Below are 20,102 nucleotides of genomic sequence, written 5' to 3'. Positions count from 1 at the left end.
GCTTATGGCATATGATCACTGTAAAGGAAATTGTGTGTCTTGCCAATGTAAAATAACATTTTTAGTAAAATTATAACAACTTGAGCTAAAATCTGCCCAGGTAAATCCATTTAAGTTCTTGGCTGAATACTTGAATACAAGGGAGCACTGTGTTAGTATCTTACGGGCAAAGCACTTAAAGTGAATGAATATATTAGATTTTCCTGGAGGAACGTCTTTACAGGTCAGAACTGTGGGTGCCCGGGTGAGCCCAGGACAGTTTATCAAGTGCTGTGGAAGTGACTGGAAGTGTTTGGAGAGATCAAGTCACCTCATATTCCTGGATGGCAGAAGGAAAATCCTATTTCAATAGAGACTAAAGGTCAGAGGGATAAGGGGGGCAGAGAATAAAACTGATTTGGGTTAAAATTGCCTCAAACATTGTCTCAGTGTGTGATGAAAAGCTGAGTGTAGGTGAGATGAGGCTGGGGTCAGGGGATTCAGACTCAGAGGGACCACTTTTGTGCTGAGAGGGAGCCTCACCCAGACTAGAGGGTGCCTTGCTAAAGGAGTCTTGCCTCCCTCACTATAGACCCTCCAGCCCTTTGGTGTCCCTAGTGCCCCCTGGTGGCATCTGGTACCTCCCACAGGTCTCAGGGGAAGGGGTGGGGACCAGGTGGCCTTGACTGCAGGGTCATCCAGGTGCAAACCTGGGTCAGAGTAGCATCATGTTGATTCCTGCTTCCTTGGATTCTTCTTGAAATCTGAGGGCAGCCAGTTGTGTCTAGAGACCTCTAGGTGGGTGGTGGGTCAGGGAAGGGTACCAGCCTACAGCTACTGTAGGTACAAGACCTATCTATGAGCCAAGATAGAATACAGGTCCTGGTGAACCTAGGGTTGATGCTTCCTTTCTGTGCCCTGGAAGAAAAATCTTTGAACAGCTTGGTGGGACAAGTACTTGGAGCCCAGGACTAGTTGGGTTCAGCCAGCAATGCTTCCACTTGTTCAGAGATCCTTCCAGGGGGACAAGCTGAGACATGGTGACTAGACTCCAGTCCCCTCATATGTATCTGAGCCCATGATTGCTGACTAATCTGTAGGGGGCTTGCCCACTCCATGGGTCCTAGCAGAGTCCCTCTCTGGGCTTTGACACACAAGACAGAGGGTCCAAGTCCCTGAGTATGTTCCTTTTCATATCCTGGCCATTCACAGGTGTCCTCTGATGACCACTAGGCCAGCTCAGTTTTCCTGCAGTTTATGTTCTGCATAGGAAAGCAATATTTTTCAAAAGACTGAATCCTAGTGATTATGATCTTCTTAGTAATAGAGTGATGAATTGTTAATGGCAGCTTTTCAAGAGAATGATTCAGGTAAGTTGAGATCTAAACTGGGAGGGGAAAAAATTCACTTCTCAGCAGAATTGGAGAAACAGATGCAAGACACAGTGACCCAACATATCCAACATACGGGTGTGCATACACATAGCACAGAAACAGTCTAATGAGTCAGAGTATTTAAGAAACCTCAGCTCAATGTCAATGAGAGGATGAGGCACTCTACTGGTAAATGAATGGTCGATGCTGCCCTGCTGGAAAATGCAGAAGGCGGGATGGAAGAGCTATCCTCTTGGAATGTGCAAGTTACTCCTTGAAGGTTCATGAGGCTCTGAGCACTAAGAATGAATGAGATACCAGCCAGAGAAGGGTGACTGATCTCCAGGCCCCAGAAAGCTGAGCCCCCTCCCAGCTCCTTGGCTTCCCAGTCTCTCTCCTCTAATCACGGCCACCAAGGAGAAGGAGATAAAGCTTGTCTTGTTTCCATTGTAGATTCTATCTCATGACACTGGCCTTGGGGAAGGAAGAGTTCATGGCTACAGGGGACTGTGCTAATGTCTTGTCTCTCCAATGGAATCAAGATATTCTAGAGAATCTCAAATCCTCCAGATCTGGTTCACAGGAGAATTTTAGTTCTGCTCCTGGGGAGAGCTGGCAGCTTCATTTGGATATAAACTCAGGAGATGGACGTGTTGGTGACTAGGGAAGACTCAGGCCCTGGGTGCCTGACTGGGTCCTGGAGATCCTCATCACCTATCACATACTGGGTCCCCTGCGCCTCTGAGGGGCCCTGGTCATATTTAAAGTTCAAAGAACAGAGCGAAGTAGGAGTCAGGGACAGAGTGGCCTCAGCTACGGCAGCTTCTGCAGCTATGAAGACTGCAGTCCATGAATGTGACCCATCCCACTTGCTTGGGGAACTTGGCAAAGGCAGCCGATTTCAAAGTTGGAATCGGGAGTCTGAGTACATTGCAGGTGATGCAGACTTCATGACCTTGCTGTTTCCACTTGGCAATCAGGTGTGCCCTGTCCAGCCTTCTCTTAGGCAGTGTTCATTGAGTTGTCTGCTGATGGCCTTCCAGGTGTGACAGAACTCTGGGAGGTAGTGAAATTTCTGGCCATGGACCTTGAACATGGGCCAAAGAGATCCCACTTGCTTCTTGCCTGAGGTTCTGGATCCACATGCCTCTTCAGACTCAAGTCACCCAGTGTCAGCTCATCAGCCCCCAGCCATGTGAGGGTTGGTAGTTTCCAGGCTGCTCCCCGCTTTCCACAGGGAAGCCACTTGCATGGGGCTGAGCTTAGAGGTCCTAGAATGTAACTGAAGCCATCAGCCTCCCTTCTGAGAGCTGTCTCTGCAGCTCTGTGTCCTGGTGGATTTCCAGGGCTGCCTGTGGATGGAGTGGACCCAACTCGACCACTGCCCCTGTTGATTCTAGGATCAGTGCCTTTGTCCTCCTCTGCCAGTCCTTGCACACCTGCACCTGAGCTGGGCTTTGACTGGAAGACTGGGAGATGGTGTGCTGTGGACCAGAGGGAAGATGGGTGAGTCTAGATTCACGTGTTCAAATAACTTTCGAGAAAACCATTCACAAACCTGGATGGAAACTCAATGTCTATATATTGGACCACATTTTGAAAGTATTCCCAAAGCTTCTTGATAGCCTAGCCTCTTTGGCCAAAGAAGTAACCTATTTTCTCTAATATGGATAGATTTGGTCTAACATGGGTGATCCCAGTGACATATCTGCAGTTGTCTTTAAGGATGGGTCCTGTGCACTTCATTGGGCAGTGCCCCTTCCAGAAGTTCCTCTAGGGTTTAGTATTCAATAGGTGCCACCTGACTGGGGAGGTGGGGTACCACTCTGTCCATATGGTCTGTCTGGCAAAGCCTGGTTGGCATCGGCTCAGCCCAGTGAGTGCTCCTTTGTCAGGTCCACTTCCTGGGCATATCTCACACACCCTGGTAGGTTTCTAGAGGAAGGTGAATGAACTCTGGCTCATCCTGAAACACAGCACCATGGCGAACCTTTGATACTGTGAGTACATTCCATACTATCACATGATGCAGAAATGTCCCTGGGGTCCAGTGGCAGATAGGAAAAAAGTGGTTCAGTGGGTATCTGGATTTTAAACCTCACCTCAGGATGTCCCAAACTTGCATAGGGGGTCCTCAGGGATGCAGGGCCTGGATTCCCTGGTGGTGCCTGGGGCTGAGGCTTCTATACAGTCTCTGCAGAAGAGTTTCAGAATGCTAGCCATATTTGGGTACCTAGAGTCTACGGGCATCTGTTTCAGCCTCAGCCTCTTTTCAATACCCCCAGCAAGCCTGGAACCTGACTCCCTGGGAAACAGCCACTAAGCCTCAATCTGGGCTCCCCTATCAGGGTGAGGTACACTGAGCAATTTCCTTATCTTCTGGCTTCCTCAGAATTAGCGCCTCAGTTGGTCCCAATCTACTTGGACTTCTTGGTCCAAGTAATCTGAAGTTCCATATACAGAGGGCAAGGAGAGATGGAGAAAAGAGGCAGACCACTCCAGATAGTAGGTAGCAGGTTTAATAAACAAGGGAACATATATGAGAGGCTTGTTTTAGGTGGCCACAAAACAAGTAGATCTCTGCACCCACCTAACAAATGTTTAAAGTTTATAGAGAGGTTTGAACTTGGTTCAGGCATGTATGCCATTTAATTGTTCTCAACACCTTATACTCTCAAAAGTTATGTCCTTGGAACAGCCCTCACAGTGGAGACACTAAGCAGGGTGTACATTCCAAGGACAAGGGAGGAGGTGAGAAGGCTTTGACTGCCTAGGTACTGGTGGAGGGTCAACCAGGGGCCACTCCTCTTGATCCTCTCCCCCAACATCTTCCCAGCCAGAAGACCCAGCAAACTTTTTTTGGATGGAATTGTTCAACTCCCTGGCAGACCATGGACCCTTTTCCATGGGTTTCTTGTCCACGTTGTGCTTCTCAAAGGAGCTAGACCACCAATTTCCTCTTTTCTCTCTTGGTTCAGCTCTGGGTCTAGTCTAGCTCCCGTTCCTGACATCTGTCCCATGCCAGTCCCAAGGCATGTTGGTCACAGAGGGCACATTATCTTCAATGAGTTTGAAAATCTGTCAACCTCTGGAAGTTTCTTTTCCAGCTCCTCTTTATCCTTCATCTTGACTTTTTTTTTTTTTTTTTGTCTTGGGGCTAGGATCCTGCCTTAGGTAGTAAAGGGTCTCTGAGCTCGCTGAGTGTCACCTGTGTTCATTGTGGATTGGGTCTCTGGTGGGCCAGTCTGCCTTGCTGTGGAGGAGGCAGGGGATGTCTGTATGAGCACTCTCCTCTGGGTCCACCATGTGGCCCAGTGGGACCAGCTCATTCCTGTTTTAAGTGTGGCTCCTAAAGAGCATGTGGTAAACACTGGATCCCGGAGGTGTTTTAAATCTTCTGTTCAGGATCCTCACCTTTGTGCATTTCCCCATGTGGATTTTCCATCAGTTCTTCCTGCTCTTTCACTTTCCTGGAAGTCCTAGCTCAGACCATCGGAAGCAAAGCAAAATACAATGTTTTCACAAAATTGTGAAATCAGTCTCCTTCACAGTACTTCACTTCACCACAGAACAAAGCCAATATTATTGAAAGGCACCAAATTATCCAAGTCCCAACACGAAAAATCTCCTATGCTGATGTGTGTTTAAGATCAACAGGCACACAACTCACTACAAACAGAATCGGTGGGAAATGACAGAGGGTGGAATCAGTAGGGGACTTGAAAGCATCTCTGATAAATAGACTGCTGTGGTCAAGCATGAGCACAGGAGGTAGGACAAGAACCTCATCAGGACCTAAGGGGAATGTTAGAGATGCAGAATAGAGTGAGGGAGCCCACAGATCAGAGCAGACCCACAGTCCCCTTAACATCAGGAATGTTGCAGGACCAGCCTAGGAAGGTGTCAGGAGCAGCATGTAGCAGCTTTGTGTGCTGGGGCCTCACTGCTGAGAGTCTGTCTCCAGCTCTGAGAAGTGCAGCTGTGTCAAGGTGGCTAACACCTGCTCTGCCAATGAGGGTAGTAATAGCATCGTCCACCAGGCATGTCTCAAGGATCAAAAACATCCATATTTGTAAAATACAGAACTGTGCACAGCACATATTTCTTAGATGTAAAAATGTGTAATAAGATAATCCAGCTGTCTTTCCATAAAGCCACAGGAAGCTGCCTCCCTGGATTTCCTTCCATTTTTTAGTTTTCCCTGTGATGCAGCCCTGCTGCTGCCTGGAGATGCATTTAGGGCCCTTCGAGCCCACACTCTGATTTTCTGGAATTTAGGGAGTCAGGAGTTCCCTAGTGTAGGAATGTGTTTGTCCTCTGTCCTTTTGTGTTGGCTGTCTCTGTTGCAGGCGGAGACCCAGCTGCTAGTAAAGGGCTTGGATGTGATTGAGTTCGACCCATCTCACATGCAGGCAGAATGGTCAGCCCGCAGTAGGATGATTCCCTTCAGAACCTGTGTCTGCCCCAGGGGTGAGTCCTGGGCATCAAGACCTCAGTTCCAGGAAGAGGGTTTGTGGGTGGTGGGGGGTGTCTCAGCACTCCCACGTGCCCTGATCTGGACCCATCCCTGAGTCTTGGTATCTTGTACTGCAAAGGAGGATTTTTATCTCACCCACCTGAGTCAGGCAAATTCATGAGTCCAATGTGGTTAATTTAAGGACTCAGGACTTGAGTGACATCTCCTAAATCACTCGCCCAATCCAATACTAGTTTATGAGGTCCTATAACAGAGAGGGTGTGTCTGACCACAATGAAGGCAGTGATCGCAGAGCAATATTGAGCGTTATGTGTTAACTGCAAAAGTTCTTGAGGCAAAAGCGTGCTCGATGTATTCAGGAAGACATTGCCTTGGAAACTTTGCTCCTTCTGTGTTAGCTGTTCATCACCAACAAATGCCAGTCATTGAGCTGGCTCCTCTGACTCAGGTGTCAGACACCTGTGCATAGAGGCTTTCTCAGAGGACACCCTCCTAGGCACTGCCCCCTCGTTCTGTCCTGGGCCACAGCCAACTCTTAGTAAATCCCAGTGCAGCCCCTTGGCCAAGTACACCTCTCCCACTGGTCTCCAAGCTCAGTCAGATCATGGATCATGTCTGTAAGTGAAATCAGATGTAGAATGGTTTCTCAGCCCTGATGCTACAGTGGACTTCTTTCTTAAAAGTCCATCCCAGTGTTTCAGACTTAATTATTTTGGGCCTGAGGCCCAGGGATACGTGTTTGTAAAAAGTGTCTGAGTGATCCAACACAGTCTGGGTAGAGATCTCCTTTAGAGGAACATACCTTCTCATGAGCTACACCTGATGCAGGGGCCTCCTTGGTCTTTCCCACCCCACTGTGCTGCAGGAAGGATCAGGGAATTTAGTAACTGAGTCCCACCCAGGCAGTAGACTAGAACTGCCTGGAGAGGCTTTCACAGTGGTGATGGGGTCCCTTTGCAAGTGATTCTGATGTGATGATCCAGGAAGGATCCATAGTGTCAGTGCTAAAGGTCTCAGGTGTTTTTTTTTAAAAAATTTTAACGTTTATTTTTGAGACAGAGACAGAGCATGAACAGGGGAGGGGCAGAAAGAGAGGGAGACACAGAATCGGAAGCAGGCTCCAGGCTCTGAGCCATCAGCCCAGAGTCCGACACGGGGCTCAAACTCACGGACCGCAAGATCGTGACCTGAGCTGAAGTCGGACGCTTAACCTACTGAGCCACCCAGGCGCCCCAAGTCTCAGGTGGTTTTAATCCACAATCGGGATGGAAAAGCTCAGCTTTAAAAGGGTTCAAATGGTCAGGTTTTTCTGTTTTTGTTTTTCTTGAGAAGTTGAAGAGTTTTATGAGAATCCCTGTGACTTGGGGCAGAGGACTAGGGCCTGACCTAGGAACTCTTGAGACTGAGACTGAGATGCCCCACCGGGGGTGGGGGGAGGGGCTCAGACAGGTGGCTGCTCTCAAGTCCCAGCAGATCTTCCTGCACCCATTCCAGTCACTTATCTGTGAATAAACTGCCTACCTCATCAGTTCCTAACAGAATCCCTCTGTCTGGCCTTAGACACACTAGACAGAGGCTCCTGTCCCCAAGAATGTTCATTTTTTTAAAATGTTGCCATTCATAGGCACCCTCTAGCAACTCTGTTCTCTCAAAGCTTATAATCCTCATGGAGCATTTGTCAAAGGACTACAAATCTTTTCTTTTCCCAAAAGATTGCAATTCTAATTATTTTCTAATTTTTTTTTGGTAATAGAAATGTGATTGTGTATAATAAAGTTTTTCAAAAGAAAGACTAGCTAAGTCAAGATTTTCTACAAAAACACTCATTTTGATAGGTTTCTCCCAGAAAATGTACAGAAATAGGTGTAAGACAGTGAATTTGCAATATAAGAGATACAAATACTTATAAAGATAATATTATCCCAAAGCTTCTGCTGCTTCTAGAAATTTCAGTTCCAATTTGAAATGGTTTTGAGGATCAATAATGTTAAAGGAAGATGCTGCTTCTGCTAGAAAATGCTGAAGGCAGGATTGAAGCCTCTCCTCTCTGAATGTACAAGTTTTCACATGTTGGTCACTGGGCCTCTGAGCACTAATAATGAATAAGAGAGTGGGGAGGGAGGGATGGCATATCTCCAGGCACCTGGAATCTGAGCTCCCTCTCTGTCCCTTGGCCTCTATATTTTTTTCTCAGTATAATTCTGGGTCCCACCCAAGCCACTGACACCAGGATGAAAAGTGATGAGGGCCACTTCTTACAATTTCACATGATATTTTCATGACCTCGGGTTGTGGAAGGGAAGGAATCATGTGCATAGGAACTGTGATTTTTCAACTGTCTCAAGTGCAGACAGCATCACATTTAAATGGTCTTTAAGTTCAAGACCTGATTCAGAGTCAGGAGAGGTCCACATCTTCTGCTGGGGCATAAGGTCTGCCAGCACAAGTATGGGAAATGAATGCAGAGATGACCAGGCAGGACCCAAAGTTCATGAAACCCATCTGAGTACTTGGATGTCTTCAATATATTTCACTTGTCACGGGACTCGGAGCTTGACATTGGAATGTGGATGGGCTTGGAGCTGGTCCTGGGAAGGAGAAGGTCATGTGCACAGGAAATTGCTGAGTGGAACAGACCCCTTCAGGGCTGGCTTAAATGGCCCAAACCCTCTTCCTGGATCACTGCCTCTGAACTTGCCTTCCACAGGGGCCATGAGGTCCTCAGCACCATTGCTTTGGGCCCCAGTTATAGAAGGACAAACTCTGTGATAAGTCCTTTCCAGTCTCATGAAGATGGGACCACGGGCAGAAGCTGGTCTTTTAATTCTGCACTCTGCTCAGGGCACAGTGTGATGGCTGGCCCAGCCCATGTTGGTCACTTAAGAGCCATAAAGGTCAATACAGAAGAAACCTACCTGAGACCTAGGGTCTACTGCAGGGCTTCTCCATAACTATGGGCCAGGGTTCATTTGTTGGCCTTCTGTATAGTCCCATGTAAGTCCTACAAAACCATCAGCATCTGGGGACACCGTCGCCAGCTCTTCTCTATGGCCCTGGGCTTGGGCACAAAGGAATCATCTTTGTCAGGACAGGATTATTCTCCTTTGTCTCAAGATGAAACTCATTTCCAAAGATTCCCTATTCTTGTAAGAAACTCTAGGTTTCCTGGTCTCTCCAAGGACTGGTCTAGAAGGGACAGAGAAATGTGGATGCACCTTGGCATGACTCTGTATCTGAGTGGTTTTCAGAGATTCCCCTTCTACACTGACAAGGCCCACACATGCCTTTATGTCTGCTGGTGGGAGATGATAAATCTTTAAATAGGAATGTCAGGAACTGGCATCACTAGGAGAAGCAATGTCCAATACCTCTACTCACGGGTATGTCAGGAAGCATCTCTGTGCCTGGATGTTGCTTAATAATGAATAGAAGTCTGAAAGCCTTCAGTTAATTGTAATTACTGATCTAGAAGGGATCTTCCTTTGTTTCAGGGAGTGTCAACTGTCCTCATGAAAGGCCTTGTTCTCCTTTAGGTCGCCAGGATTTTGTGGACGAAGTCAGAGCTCCAGGTATGTGGAGTCACAGGCCTGTCATCCTCGCAGCTGCCCTGTGGGCTGGGAGAGGAACTGAGGGCTGATGAAGGTGTTGAGGCTAGGACTGGAAATACAGAGAGAAAAAAAAAAGTGTCTGTTCAATTGTTGTGACCACAAAGAAAACCTTGTTTCTTTTTCTTCCATTCTGTGTTAGAATTTTTTTAAGCTTATTTGAGAGAGAAAGGGGGGAGGGAGGGGGGAAAGAGGAGAATCCCAAGCAGGCTCTGTGCTGCCAGCATGGAGCCCAAAATGGGGCTTGATCTCCTAACTCTGGGATCATGAGCCGAAATCCAGAGTTGGATGCTTAACTGACTGAGCCACCCAGGGGTCCCTATGTTAGAATTTTAGATTTCTGTGAAGAGTCACCTAATGTAAAAAATAGATTGTTTAACATGAAATAGCAGATTCACAGGCAAGCCATTATAAATTAAAATATAATATTGAAAATAATGACTTTATTAACACTAAGAACCGAGAAATGTGTCATTTTAAAGTAATGAAGAACCTCAGTCCCAAGTTAGGAATCAATAATTTACCTCAAAATTCTCACAGAGCTTCCCCTTCTGCCTATGATGCAATAACAAGATCCAGATTCCCTCCAGCATCAAACACATAAAAAGCCAGATGAATGACATTATCTGCATGTCTCAGACACTGGGCAAAAAGATGAAGGACAGTATCGGGAGGCAGGAAGCAGGTTGGGGTGCCCAGCTCAGAGCCTGCTAAGCTCCCAGGATGCAGTGAGGAGGGGATCCAGGCAAAGAGTGGGGGGAGGTCTCCCTAAAGTAAGGAAATAGGGATGAGAATATGAGGAGGGGAAGGCAGCCGGGAATCCAAGAACAGACTTACAGAGGGGAGGAAGGAGTGGCTGAATTGGGGGGTGGGGGTGAGGTTGAAGAGCAGCCAGGAAGAGGGGTCATTGAATTATCTTCAGGTATAATGGTTAGTGCAAATTGAAAGATAAATTCATTTTCTGGTGCCAAACAGGAAATATACTACCCCTCCTTTTTCTTTCAGAGCATTTTTTAAAGAACACCTGTATCTGCAAATTCTTTCTCTGTCCTTTGGTATATAATATTTTTAAAAGCAAAATAACCTTCTTGCCAGCTTTTCATAGAGTACCTGGGAGCCATCTCTATGAAACTGCATTTCACACAGAGTGTCCTTCTAACTTCAAATATGCCATTGAGAAACTTCAGAAATTATTCACACAGAAAGTCTTCTTAATTGTAATCAAGGAAGGTGGAACCCCCTATGCCACCATCATCCTGGGAGGGTAGAGCCTTAACTCCAGCAGGTGCCTGGCTCTAACACACAAGCATACCTCTTAAAATATTAAAAATTATTTTTCCAGGAGAAGAAGATGGCAGCAGAGTAGGAGGACCCTAGGCTTGTCTCATTCCACAAACACAACTAGATCAAATCATCCTAAATACCCAAGAAATTGACCTGAAGACTGACAGAACAAATTCTACAATTAAAGGGGGGAGAGGAGACCATATAGAAGAAGGCAAAGACTTAGACAAAGTGCCAAGATGGAGGAATCCATCCCAAATGAAAGAACAAGATAAGGACATGGCCAGAGATCTATGTGAAACAGATATAAGTAACGTGGTTCACGGATAATTTAAAGCAACAATCATAAGGATACTCACTGGGCTTGAGAAAAGAATGGAAGACATTAGTGAGACCCTTACTACAGAGATAAGAGTTTAAAAAAATCAGAAATGAAGAATGCAGTGAATCAGACTGGAGATGCAATGAACAGCAGTCTGGAAGAAGAATGAATAGGTGATATAGAAGAAAAAATAATGAAAAATGATGAAGCTGAACAAGAGAGAATTATGCAACATGAGAATAGACTTGGGAAATTCAGTGACTCCATCAAACAAACATAATAACATTCATATTCTAGGAGTCCCAGAAGAAGAGTGAGAAAAGGGGCCAGAAAATGTACTTGAAGAAATAATAGCTAAAAACTTTTCTAATTTGGGGAAGGAAACAGATATCCAGATCCAGAAGGCACAGAGAACTCCCATCAAAATCAACAAAAGCAACCCACATTAAGGCATATTTGTAAAACAAAGTGATTAAAAAATCTTAAAAGCAGCAAGACAAAAGAAGTTCTTAAGAGAAAACCCCATAAGGCTAACTGCAGATTTCTCAACAGAAACTTGGCAGGGAATGGCATGATATATTCAAAGTGCTGAATAGGAAAATACAGAAGCCAAGAATACTCTACCTAGAAAGGCCTACTCATTCAGAATAGAGAGATAGTGTGTCCCAAATAAAAACTAAAGGAGTTTGTGACCACTAAACTAGCCCTACAAGAAATATTAAAGATGACTACATGAGTGGGGGGAAAAAGAGACCAAAAGTGACCAAGACAAAGGATCAGAGAAAATCTGTAGAGACCACAACAAAACAAGTAATAAAATGGCAATAAATAAATATCAATTATTTTGAATGTAAATGGACTAAGGGCTCCAATAAAAAAAAGGGTGTCAATGGGTAAGAAAAAAAGACCCATCTATATATTGCCTACAAGAGACTCATGTTAGACATAAAGACACCTGCAGATTGAGGAAGTTGAGAAACAATTATCATGCAAACGAATGTCAAAAGTAATACTTAACATCAGACAAACTAGACTTCTTTGTTATTGTTTTTATTCTGCTTTGGTATCAGCGTTAATACTAGCCTCATAGAATGATTATGAATGTTTCCTCTATTCCAAATTTGTAAGATTTTGATAAATATTGTCATTAATTTTTTTTGTTTTTTGATGTTTGGTGGAATTCAATGAAACTATGTAGTTTTAGATTTTTTTGTCCTGGAAGATGTTTGATTCCTAATTCAACTTTCATTCTTGCTACTGATGTAAGATGATTTCCTATTTTTTGGATTCAAGATTCATGATTCAACCTTGGTAACTTGTGCATTTTTAAGGAATTGTCTGCTTTTTTCTGAAGTTATCTTGGTGTGATAACAGATTACTATAAACAGTATTATACTATGTATTTCTGTGGTATCTGTTGTATTGTTTTCCATTTCTCATTGTTTTTTGCAATGTAAAGAATTGCCAATTTAAAAAAAACTGGCCATTACTTTCAATATTTTATTTATAAAAAAAATTATTTCCCCTTCAGTAAAGGTAATTAAACATAAGTGGTAACGCAAGTCACCAGGTGAATTTAAGGTGAACTATGTATAGGGCACCTGGGTGGCCCAATTGGTTGAGATTCTCTTTCTCTCTCTCTCTCTTGCCCTCCCTAACCCTCCCCAACACTCCCCTGCTTGCACTGTCTCAAAATAATAACCATTAAGAAATTAAAAAAACCTGTGAAAAATGGTGCTGTCAAGTCTTCTTGCTTGAGAACCAGCTGTGCTTTATCTTGAGAAAATGTGATGCACTGGGTTGTCATTCTCTGGCTGAATAAAAGGGTGGGATCCTTCTGTCTTTGCCATCTTATTAGTGGATTGTCTGTGATGATTGTCTGGTTTAAATGTATTTAATAATTTCAGGTTTTCTCCCACCTTTGGTGGATAGATTGGTGTGGCAAGAGATCTTGTTCTTAACTATTTCTTCCCATAGGAAGTGGATATCCTTGTGCTAGAGGGAGCCCAATACCTCAGCGGCAGAAACTTTCCCTCCTTATGCAGCAGCCAAGGCCCAGCACCCAGGAAAGGAGGCCACCACCTGCAGTGGAGTCCCTGCTGGAGCAGATCCCCTGAAATGCAGCCTGGAGGGGCCCTGTCTCCTCCTCTTCCTGGCTGTTCGCCTCTTGTTGCTCCACAGCAGACCTCTGGGGCCATTGGTGTGGTCCCCTTGATTCTTGTGATAACAAGATGCTGCTGCTCCTGTTGCTTATAACAACACCATGAACATTCATGGGTATGATTGGAAGGGTATGGAGAAACAGAAAATGAAGGAAGATGTGAAGGGTGTGTGTGTGTGTGTGTATGAAAAGTCACATGCATATTTTATAATGTATACCAAACATGAAGTTCATTTTGACAGAACTTAAAGACTCTTAAGATTCTTTATGGAACTGAACTACTGACAATGTCCTGATGTTAGTAGCATTTGCTAAGTCTTGTGAAAATAGGCCAGGTTGGCATAGTGTATGTTGGTTTCTTCCTTGCATTTTTACCTGTACCTTTAACCTTCTCCAAACTCCTCACCAAAGACAGAGACCTGTAATTATGGTCATGTCTTAACTGTGCCATTGAATGGAGAATGTATCAACTCAACTTATTTCTTACCGGTGCTGGAGGCTCTGAACAGCTGTCACTTGTCGGAAGTTGTAGAGCTTAAGTAGTGCCCTCATCTGGCCAGATAAGGGCAATGGGTTCCCTCCCATGACAGCTGCTGACTTGGCCTGCCTTGGGCAGCTGTAACTGGGGGCAGTTGGATCTCCTCCAGGAAGCCACCTTAGGGAGTTCTCCAAGGTCCCACTATCCCTGTGGTAGGCATGGTAGACAAGGAATCTCAAATTTTGGGCAAAATATGGCCTCTAATGAGGTCTTCGACAGCAAATTCTAGAATCAGAGCCCTGTGGGGACTGTTTGTAAAGCCACCTGCTGGGAAAGGAGGGAGTCATCCATCAATCCACTCTGGGATTTCATGGTACTGTTGCCTTGGTTTGTTTTAGGATTTTTTTTTTTTTGAGAAATTTTAGGTTTACAGCAAAATTGAGTGGAAGGTATAGAGTTCTCATATGCCCTCATGCATGCATAGCCTTCCCTACTACCAACATATTGTACTGAATCTGTAGATCAAGTTGGGAAGAATTCTTGACACTATGGAGTCTTCCTATCCATGAATAAAGATTGTCTATTTAGTTCATGGATTTCTTTCAATTTTCTTTAGTTCATGAGTTGTACCCCTATCTGGCCAGATAAGAGCAATGGGTTCCCTCCCATGACAGCTGATTTGCTTGCCTTTGGCAGCTGTAACTGGGGCAGTTGGATGCCCTCCAGGAAGCAACCTTTTAGGGAGCTATCCAAGGTCCCACTATCACTTTATTCTGTGGTAGGCATTGTAACCTTTATTCTGTGACATACTATCATCTTCTATAACCTTTAGATAATTTTTTTTTAAAAATGGCCCTACTATGCAATCCTTCAATCTGGGTTTTATTAATAAGTTACATCCACACATATACTCTTCCCATTACCTGTACCTCTGCTCCCACCCTCACTCCCTGTAAAAGTAACCATTATCAGTTTTGCATTGATTTTTTTCCTGCCATTTGTGGTTTTAAAGTATATGAATGTATTCTTAATAAAATATTCTTTCACCTGTATTAAAAGGATATACTTATCATGTTGTATGAATAAGGATTTATTCATTTAAAAAGTTTTTGATATATTGCCATATATTTCAGGTGTGAAACATGATTTGATATTTGTGTATCTCATGAAATCACAATTCTGGTTAATATTCATCACCATACATAGTTACAAATATATTTTCCTTGTGATGATAACTTTAAAGTCTACCTTCTTAGCAGTATAATACAATGCAGTAATACAATGGAGTAACATGATGCAATATGTATAGTCACTATACTGAATATTACGTCCCTCAGGACTTATTTTATAACTAGAAGCTTGTATGTTTGAACCCCCTTCATTTCACCCACCCCAAAATCCTTGCCTTTGAACAGATTGGCAATCACTATCAGAATTGGTTTTTTCTTTTAAGATTCCATATATAAGTGAGATCATACAGTATTTATCATTTTGGACATCCACATACAAAAGAATAAAACTGGACCACCCCCTTACACCATACACAAAAGTTAATGTATTAAAGACTTGGAGGGGGGCCTAGGTGGCTCAACTGGTTGAGCATCCAACTCTTAATTTCAGGTCAGGTCATGATCTCAGAGTTTATCAGATTGAGCCCCACATCGGACTCTGCGCTCACAGCGTAGAGCCTGCTTGAGATTCTCTTCCCCCACCCCCTCTCTCTCCAAATGAGGAAATGAAAAAAAAATGTGGAATGTAATACCTGAAACCATAAAACTAGAAGAAAACAGGCAGTAAATTCCTTAACATTGGTCTTAGTGGTGACTTTTTTTCCCCCTTTGGATCTGACACCACAAGCAAAGGCAATAAAAGCAAACACAAACAAGTGGAGCTACATAAAACTAAAAAGCTTCTGCATAGCAAAGGAAACCATCAGCAAAATGAAAACACAACTTATGGAATAGGAGAAAATGTTTGCAAATCATTGTTCATACTCTCCATGGGAGCTTCCTGGGTGAAATCTGAAATGGGGCCCTATGTGCAGAGGGTAGGGAGAGACTGAAGAAAGGCAGGGAACTCCAGCTTGACAGGTGGCAGGTTTCATAAGCAAGGGGACTTGCATATGAAGCTTGTCTTGGGTGACCAGAAGATGAGTAGATTTCCACATCTGCCCATTAAATCTTAATAGTTTATATATAAGTCTTCACTGAGTTCAGTCACTGAGACCATCTCAAGGCTATGTCCTTGGGGTGGATTCTGGGAGCAGGGAAGGTAAGCGGGCTGCACATTTCAAGGACACGAGGTGCTGTGAGGAGCCTCCAATTTCCAGGTCTAGCTCATGGGTGTAATCATTTCAATGACATCCTCTAACAATCCAACACTTGTGACCAACTCTTATAATCTCACACTTCTCTTGTGCAGTGTGTCGAGTGATCAGCAATGTGTCCTGTTCCCAATATAAGGATGCCTGGGTGTTCGAACGTCTGTAATCTGACATTTGTAATCTGAGGTAACCTATGAAACCCATTCCAAATCTGGCATCGCCACCATGGCTCTGATGGTAATATTTATAGGGCCATTATGGTCAGCAGTATAACGGGCTGCCTGTGTAGTTTGACAGAAAGGATACCAATGCCCAGTCTTATTGATGGTGTGTACCACAGACCAAGTTTCTGGATCAGTATAGGTAATATTGGATGAACTAAGAGTACTAGTCCCAGCTCATTTGTTCTCAATGTACTGTTTTTGACCCTTCCAATTCCCTACCTAGAGTGGTGATACCCATCTTGGTGAGCTACCCACATAATCAACATCCGGGCTGATTTCTTTGTCAGGAATATGATTGAGCCCACTGTAGAAAGGAATTGTCAGGTGCCTATCCTGTAACTGGATGCCATAGGAGCAACAGAAGTAGAAGGCTGAAGACTGGTACCATTGACTCTTGAACGACACAGGTTTGAACTGCAAGGTCCGTTGATACACAGCCTTGTTTCAACAAATGCATTGGAAAACTTTTGGAGATTCGTTACAATTTAAAAAAAAACTTGCGGATGAACCATGTAGCCAAGAAGCATTGAAAAAATTAAGTTAGGTATATCGCAAATGAGTAAGATATTTGTGGACGGCACCTCATTTTATCACTACTGTAAAATATATAAAATCTAAGAAGTTAAAAATCCATCAAAACTTATGTACACAAACACTACCAGACAGCATATGGTGCCATTTGCAATTGAGAGAAATATAAAGATGCGGTATTAAGTTGTAACTGCATAAACTTTAGTATACTGTACTGCTGTAATAATTTTATAGCCACTTCCTGTTGCTATTGCAGTGAGCTCAAGTGTGGTGAATATCTGCTTAAAATGCCATGTGACACTAATCCACGTCGGCAATTTAACTCTGCAATAAATTGTGTATTGCACTTAAAAGTGATCTCTTGTGTTTCTTGCATATTTTTCATTGGGTTTAGTGCACTACCATAAACCTCAAATAACACCATGGGACCCATATCAAGTGCTACTAGTGATGCTGGAAGAAGCAGAGAAAAGTCACGACATTATAAGATTAAGGTGAAATGCTTATATGCACCAGATTGAAGTTTACACCTGCAGTTGCCCACTATTTTAAGGTAAATTAATCCAGTGTGAGGACTTCTGTAATAAAAGGAAGTTCGTGAAGCCACCACTGCAGCTGCACCAGCAAACACAAAATCCTTGAACTTTTTGGTAAAATATCTCTTGTCTCATACTGAGGGTGCAGTATTTATGTTGGTGCAGAATTGCTACAAGAAAGGCATACCTATAGATTCTAATATTATCCCAGAAAAAGCAAAGTTATTGTATGACAACTTAAAGCAAAAAGCAGGTAAAAAGATATAAAGGTAAAAAGATAGGATATAAAGCTGTAGAATTTAATGCCAACAAAGGATGGTTTGACAATTTTAGAAGTTTGGCTTTAAAATGTCAAGAAAATAGAAGAAGCCACTTCTGCCAACCAAGGGGCAGCAGACAAGTTTCCAGATGCCATTAAGAAAACCATTGAGTAGGGGCATCTGGCTGGCTCAGTTGGTGTAGCCTAAGATTCTTGATCTCATGGTTGTAAGTTCGAGCCCCAAGTTGGGTGTAGAGATTACTTAATAAAATCTTTTAAAAAGTCATTGAGTAGAAAGGATATATTTCCTGGACAGGTTTTTTTTTTTTTTTTTAGTATGAAATTTATTGTCAAATTGGTTTCCATACAACACCCAGTGCTCATCCCAACAGGTGCCCTCCTCAATGCCCATCACCCACCCTCCCCTCCCTCCCACCCCGTCAACCCTCAGTTTATTGTCAGTTTTTAAGAGTCTCTTATGGTTTGGCTCTCTTCCTCTTTTTTTTTTTCTTCCCCTCCCCCATGGTCTTCTGTTAAGTTTCTCAGGATCCACATAAGAGTGAAAACATATGGTATCTTTCTCTGTTTAGCATAACAATCTCCAGTTCCATCCATGTTGCTACAAAAGGCCAAATATCATTCTTTCTCATTGCCTACCCCAATGTTTATAGCAGCACTTTCAACAATAGACAAATTATGGAAAGAGTCCATCAACTGATGAATGGATAAAGACACTGTGGTTTATATACACAATGGAATACTAATTGAATTTCTTTCTTTATTCTTTGCATATTAGTGGTTTTTGACATAGGTTTCCAAATCTGGTATATTTGGTTCCATAAATGTAAGGTTTTACAGAGCTCTATTCTAAGCCTTCTGTTGTTTACATTTAGCAAAGAGTTTAAATATATATGTAAATTATATACATATACATATATATGTTTCTCAAAAAACATCCAAGACTTTAAATATGGATTATACATTGAAAAATTTTAAATTTCATTGCCAGCCTGTCTTGAATAAGGTCTAAAATTATATTTGTAACTAGCTATGGGACATATGCAGTATGCTATACTGCTAATACAACAGATTTGCAAGTAAAATGCTAATTTTAGGCCTACAAATAGAGACGTTCTAGGGAAGATGTAGAGATACCTTCCCAGATTGCTTCTCTCCCTTCTATTTCTACTGCACTCACCACCTCTGTGAGAACCATTCAAATTCAGAGCCCAGTCTCTAGAGTTCACGTAAACTTATCTAAACCACTCAGGACCTGACAAGTGGCTTTATACCCTGACCTCTGTCTGGTTGTATGGTGGGTATCATCTCAGCTGTTATTCTCTGAAAGTGCAGCCAAACTGAGTGGCCCTACAATTTTGAAGTGAAGGCAACAGTCCCCAATCAGCATGTTCATGTGAATAACTGGAAATCAATGCTATTATTTTCATATCCTTAATAAGCCCAATGAAAATGCTATATTCCAGCCATCTCCTTTTTATGTTCTTGACCACAGGAAGGTTTTTTTTTAAGTTTCTTTGAGAGAGCGAAAGTGAGACAGAGTGCACGCACATGAGCAGGGGTGGGGCAGAGAGGGAATCCCAAGCAGCTCCGTGCTATCAGCACAGAGCTTGATGCTGGGCTCCAACTCACAAACCAGGAGATCATGACCTGAGCTGAAGTCAAGAGCTGTATGCTTAACCGACTGAGCCACCCAGGTGCCCCAAGGTTTTTTTTTTAACTACAAACTACCTGACTCCTCTGCCCCAGAGAATTCAGGACCAAGGAGAGCAACCAGGTGGGGCACTCTGTGAAAGGGACACTCCTTACAAGTTGGCTCTGATCCCAGGGCCATCATCCCTGATCCTTCACTGAGAGGATCACTCAGACTCTGGAGACAGAAGGACCAGGTCTGTGGGTTGTGCTTATGGGCTCAGGGAAACCCCAGGTCCCCACCCTCCCTCCCCCAAAGACAACCCCATCTCCCAGGAGTGCCCTGAGCCGGACTGGGTGGATACAGCCAGGGAAAAGCCTGAGAGAAGTTGAGGAGCTCCCCCTGCCCATGGCTTTGTTGACTGTCACTGTGCTCACCTAGATCCTGCTTCTGTTTCTGCTCTTGGGGCAGGACTGACTTTCAGCACCCTGAAGGAGCTGGGATGGTTTGTGCCTTCAGCTTTGCATTTTAGGCTCATGCAGAATTCAAAGATGGCTGTCGCAGACTACAGGGTACAGAGAAAACTAGTGCTCTCCTAGATGCTCCTCCAAGTGCTGGGAGGAAAACGAGCCCATTCAATAAAAACACCAGAGACACACACTTATACAAAGTACACACAAAGTGTCTAAACAATTTCCTGCCAGTAAAGCTGCTCACTCCAACTCATAGGAAGGGGGAAAAATCCACAATCACCAGGTTCCCATCCCTGGAGAATCCAGAGCTGAGTTGCTAGAAGCAGGGTGACCTCTGCACTGCACACTCCATGCTAGGAACCCACAGGGACAGGAGGAGCAGAGAGTATCAGTGCAGCTTCCTTCCCTTCCCAGACCCTGGGCTCT

General features: G+C 43.8%; 1 long non-coding RNA gene across 1 annotated transcript in view; it reads left to right on the top strand.

Moving 5' to 3' along the window:
* Nucleotides 1–17,043, top strand: part of LOC113604540 (uncharacterized) — a 92,323-nt gene extending 75,280 nt beyond the window's left edge. The window contains exons 2-3 of the long non-coding RNA XR_003426519.2: nucleotides 9,363–9,398; nucleotides 13,018–17,043. This is a non-coding gene — a long non-coding RNA (uncharacterized LOC113604540). The remainder of the gene's footprint in view (nucleotides 1–9,362; nucleotides 9,399–13,017) is intronic.
* The last annotated feature ends 3,059 nt before the right edge of the window (nucleotides 17,044–20,102 follow it).

This window comes from Acinonyx jubatus, chromosome A1 (genome assembly GCF_027475565.1).
Source record: "Acinonyx jubatus isolate Ajub_Pintada_27869175 chromosome A1, VMU_Ajub_asm_v1.0, whole genome shotgun sequence".
Classification (NCBI taxonomy): domain Eukaryota; kingdom Metazoa; phylum Chordata; class Mammalia; order Carnivora; family Felidae; genus Acinonyx; species Acinonyx jubatus.
Note: the sequence above shows the minus strand (reverse complement) of the source record. Positions and strands in the feature narration are given on the sequence as shown.